The sequence below is a fragment of the Artemia sp. Qi Xiang Cuo genome, chromosome 14 (genome assembly GCF_049724085.1).
Source record: "Artemia sp. Qi Xiang Cuo chromosome 14, ASM4972408v1, whole genome shotgun sequence".
Taxonomy (NCBI): Eukaryota; Metazoa; Arthropoda; class Branchiopoda; order Anostraca; family Artemiidae; genus Artemia; species Artemia sp. Qi Xiang Cuo.
Window position 1 is genome coordinate 13802436 of NC_142807.1, and position 6000 is coordinate 13808435.

The following is a 6000-nucleotide window of genomic DNA, read 5'->3' on the forward strand; positions in this document are numbered from 1 at the left end:
ATTCGAAACATATAGTCTATGAAGCTGGCCGACAATATTGAAGACAGAAAACATCCTTGACGGACAACAGACTTCATACTGAACCATTCAGTAAGGTCGCCTAATCAGTTGCGAGAATTTAGGAGAGAAAAACGAGTTCAATTTAAATAAAGCAATAACAAACGAACTAAAAACAACAACTAAACATTAATTATTAAAAATTCTGGATATATCAACTTTGCATCCGGGAGACTTTACCATCAAGTAAAAAAAGAAAAAGTAAAAAATATTTAAATCATATAAAGAAAAAGACAAGAAACAACACAACTAGACAAAAGAAAAAAAGGACAAAAAAATAAACAAAACTCATATCTTATTTCATCTTATTTCAAATACATCACATTTCATCATATTCTGCTTCGATGGGCCGATGGGCGTTATTGGGTAGCTACAACAATCCTCAAATAAATTTCCCAAAAATCAAACATTTCAAAATCCAGGCGAATCGTATCCCCCTCAATACATAAGATAAATTTCACTAATTTAAGTTTATCTCTTCAAATCTAAACTCTATAGCATAAGTCTCAAAGACTTCAAATCTAAGCTCTATAATTTTTTTTCTTAATCATACAAAATCCTATATTATTTCTAAATTCCCTAAAATTGTATTCAATGATAAACCCTATACATTCTAAATATTCAATTACATTTAAATCTTACCTAATATATAAACTTAAAAATACTGAACAAAGCTAACTATTATAATCTGAAAATCCTAATCAAACTCTAAAATCAAACACTTCATCAAAAGTTCAAAATATTTAGCTTAAATTCTGCTACTATTCCATAAATATATATTTCATATTTTTTTGTATACCAAAATTGAAAACTCACTTTTCTAATCTTCTACCTAAATCCTTATCACAAAATGAAAAAACCAAAAATTATACAAATATAAAACCTTAAACCTTTAAACCCTATAAACCTTTGAGAAGTTTATTAAGGTGAAAATTTTGTTCATTTGTTTGTCTTTTGTTCTTATTTTTTCTTTTGTCTTGTTGTGTTGTTTTTTGGTCTTTTTCTTTATACAATTCAACATTCTTTTTTCTATTTTTATTTATTTTTTTCCGTTGATAAAGGCTCTCGAATGTGGAGTCGAAATTTTAGGAGTTCTCATTAATTAATTTTTAATTGTTGTTTTTTGTTCCTTTGTCACTGGTACAATTAAATTAAATTTTATTTTATTATAAAAATAAAAATTCTTGTAAACGGAAAAGGAACGTGGTCTAAAAGACTGTCCTCTCATCAATTTATGCTGCACACAGCTGTTCCTTGCACAGTGCAACAATCCCACGCCCAATCTTGTTAGGGAATCCATAATAACACAGGATTCTTCATAATGAGCCTCCTTGGACCAAGCCAAATGCCTTTAGGAAGTATTTTTGACGTAATACCTTAAATTATCTACTTTTTTCTTAGATCACACTGCCGTCCTATGACGAACAAATAAATTTTCAAATGGGAATAAATCCATTTACTTAGACAGTGAAAAAACAGGTGCAAAAGTCAAAATATTTGGATCACATGTACAGCGACCGTCATCAGTAGAAGTACATTTTACTGATCACTCGAATACTGATCACTGATCTACTGATCAGTAGAGTAATTCTACTGATGAGGGTCGCTGTATGTGTGATCGAAATATCTGGACTTCTGTACATGTTTTTTTTTTCTGTATAAATAAATGGATTTTATTCCCATTTGGAAATTTATTTGTTCCTTTAGGAAGTCAATGAAAGCTACTATGATCTTGGTCTCCCATTCATTCGATTCATGAATTAGCACTATCATAGGCAGCGCAATAACGCTGCCTAAGTAAAGAACGATGTTAGCACAATGCATTATTTTTTTTCCACCTTTAGAACAGGGCACTTCGTATCGAATGAGTTGTCATAGAAACTTCGAAAATGGCTCATTCAATTGGAAACTGGAGTGGCTAGTGCCCTTTTTAGTAGCCGAAAGTGATTGGAAGACAACTAACACACCTTCCACGCCCACCATTTCCCCAAACACATCCAATCAAAATTTTTAGATAGCCATTTTGTTCAACGTAGTTAAAAGATCTTAAAATTATGTTTTTGAGAAGGACACTCAACCACAGCCCTCAGGGCAAGGGTTGTAAGTTACGCCTTGGGGGCATATAAGGTTTTTATTGAAAGCATTGTCGTAGAAACTTCAAAAAGGGCTCATTCGACTGGAAATTCAAATGGCTAGTGGCCTTTTTAGAAGTTAAAAGTGACTGGAGGGAAACTAACCCCCCTCTCACGCCCACCATTTCCCCACACACATCCAATCAAAATTTTGAAATACACATTTTGTTCAACGTAGTTGATAGGTCCGGAATTTATGTCTTTGAGGAGGACACTCTCCCCACAGCCCTCAGGGTAAGGATTGTAAGTTTTGCCCTGGGGGCATATCAGGTTTCAACAGAAAGCGTTTTCATAGAAAATTCAAAAAGGGGTCATTCACTAGAGGCCTTTTTAATAGTCGAGAGTGATTTGAGGGCAACTAACGCCCCTCTCACGCCCACCATTTCCCCAGACAAATCCAATCAAAATTTTAAGATATACACTTTGTTCAACTTAGTTGAAAGGTCCGGAAATTATGTCTTTGAGGATTACAGTCCCCCCCAGCCCTCAGGGTAGGGGTTGTAAGTTATGCCCTGGGGGCATATAAGGTTTTTTATAGAAAGCGTTGCCATAAAAACTTCAAAAAGGGCTCACTCGATTAGAGATTGAAAGGGTTAGTGTCCTTTTAATAGTTGTTTATAATTGGAGGGCAACTAGCCCCCCTCTCACACCCACCACTTCCCCAAACACATCCAATCAAAATTGTGAGATATCTTTTCTTCAACGTAGTTGAAAGTTCTGGAAATTAGGTCTTTGAGGATGATAACCTCCTCAGCACCCTCAGGGTAGGGGCTGTAAGTTATGCCCTGGGGACATATATGGTTTTTAAAGAAAGTGTTGTCGTAGAAACTTCAGAAAAGCTCATTTGATTGGAAATTGAAAGGGCTAGTGCCCTTTTTAATAGTCGAGAGCGATTGGAGAGAAAATAACCCTCCTCTCACGCCCACCATTTCCCCAGACACATCCAATCAAAATTCTGAGATAGGCTTTTTTTTCAACATAGCTGAAAATTCTGGAAGTTATGTCTTATAGGATGACAAACCCCCCAAACCCCTCAGAGCAAGAGTTGTAAGTTATGCCCGGGGGGTATATAAGGTTTTTTTTTATAGAAAGCGTTTTCGTAGAAACTTCAAAAAGGGCTCACTCGATTGGAAATTCAAAGGGCTACTGGCCTTTTTCATATTTGAAAGTGATTGGAGGGCAACTAACCCCCCTCTCACGACTACCATTTCCACAAACACGTCCAATCAAAATTTTGAGATAAACATTTTGCTTTCATAAACAAAATGCTTAGCTTGTCGTAAGATATTTCGTAACTAGTCTTAGAAAATCTCGCTTGTTGCTGCATTCTCAGACTGATGCAGGAATTGAGTTCCAGATTTTTGGTCCAGTGTGACGGATGCTGAATCCCGGTCTCGATGTCGGGCGAATTTCTCACGAAAAGTCTGAACGATGCGTAGTAGGATAATTATGAAATTGGGAATTAGTTGGAAAAATACCGGAGAAATTTACAGATAAATTACTATCGATAATCGCGACAGATACTAGAGATAGAAATTAAATGAAGTTCATCCAAAGATCAATCAGGATCAAAACAATCCTGAAGTCCCATATAGGTGTCTAACTGAAGATCTGCAATCAGTATTAAAAATAATCCTTATTGCTTTATTCTGCAGTATTTGGAGAGATTTGAAAAAAGACGAAAAGGTAGATGCCCAAGCCGAAATGCAATAGAGAAAATATGGGTGGACGAAAGAATAATAAATAGGTTTTAGAATAGTTTTAGGAAAGAAATGACGAAGACGAGTTAGCATGCCAATATTTCGGGAAGTTTTCAAAGATAGTTTTTACGTATTTATGAAACGACAAATTTTCATCTAAAATAATCCCAAGATATTTAAACTGATCTACCCGTTGTAATTCACGACCATTCAGGAAAATAGAGAAGCTATCTGACACTACTGATCCAGTTCGCGAAAATAACATATATTTGCATTTTTTTTTTTTTTTATTAAGAGCTAGTAAATTCCTTGAATACCAATCAGATACAGTTAGTAACGTACTTTCGAGGTTCTGGAAAAGTACTGATAGGTCCCGGTAAGAAGCAAAAATTACTTCATCATCAGCAAACATTACAATTTTACAAAGAGGCTAAACTTCTGGCAAATCATTTATAAAAAGAAGAAATAGAATAGGCCCAAGGACATAGCCCTGAGGTACTCCGTAATTAATCAGAAAAGTTTCAGAACGAGATCATGAGATTTATCAACACATTCTAGTCGTCTCCCAGAAAGGTAAGATGCGAAAAAAATTAACAGCTTGTGTTGAAAACCCATAAGACTTAAGTATAGAAAAAAGCAACTAATGATTTACCGTGTCAAACGCCTTGGCGACATCAAGAAAAATCGTCAGAGCGTGTTGACCTTTATCTATTGAATCATTAATATTTAGTAAAAGCTCATGAATTGCCAGTTCAGTTGACTTTCCTTTCATAAAACCATATTGAGACGTGTGTAAAACCTTACTATCAAATAAATATTTTTGTAATTGACTATTTGCAAGTTTTTCCAAAATTTTGCTGAAAACAGAAAGTAGAGAAATGCCTCTATAATCTGAAGGGTCAGTTGAATTCCCAGCTTTAGGTAATGCTATAACATTTGCTTTTCTTAAAAGCTCAGGAAAAACCCCATGCATAAGTCATAGATTAAAAATATGTCCCAACTAAGGTGAAATGCTTGACGCTACTTGCTTTACGGTTTGAGCCGAAAATCCAAATTCGTCCGTAGAAAAACTCCGTTTAAGCTTCAGAATAACTTTTTCAATCTCATGAGGCACAATCTCAGAACAAGAAAACAAATTTTCTACATGTTGCTCATTACCTGGAACAAAAGGGGAATTCAGTTGCTTATTCATAGTCGATGCAAGTCTTGAACCAATATTACTGAAATAATCTTCAAAAGCATTTAAAATTTCATTCGGCTCTGTAACATTTTCTCCATTTAAAACAAGGCAATTAACACTAGTACTTTTATGAATATGAGGACGTATCTACGTTTTTCGTATCTACGTCTTTTGTATCTACGTCTTTTGCATCTACGTCTACGTCTATGAGGACGTATACGTCTTTCTCATATGTGATTTATGCTCCAAAAATTTCTCTTATAATATTTTCTCTTCCCATGTCTGATAATTGAATTTACCTTATTCCTATAAACTCCGTATTATTCAAATGACTCAGGCGTCTGTAATTTTAAATAATTCTTAAACTTTCTATTTTTATGTTTTAACGATGTAAGAATACCTTCAGTAATCCATGGGTAAAATTTCTGCGCAAACTTTCCATACGAAACTCGTGTTGAAGAAGCCCGATCCCGCAGTCACATCATTTGATCAATAAAATCTGAAAACGCAACATTCGCGTCATCTGAGCCATAAACCGAACTCCGATCATGGTCACCAATTAACTGATGTAGGACTTTACAATTTATCCATGTATATCGCTTTTTTGAATTATCCAGTGTTGAATCTCGATGTTGTTTATTACTATTATTTAGATTTAAAAGAACACTCATCGGAAAATGATCTGACACATCAGGCAAAATTACTGACGATTTCCAGTATCAAATAAAACAGGAGAGAAATATATTTTATCTAATAATGTAGCTGTGTTAGCTGCAACTCTTGTCGGCAGAGAAATATTTGGAAGCAAACTATAATACAACATCATACTTAAAAACTCCTTATTATTTCCAAGATCGATATTCAAAAGATCAAAGTTAAAATCACCCGAAATAATAACCGGTTTTTTCAACACTTCCAGGTTTTTCAACAG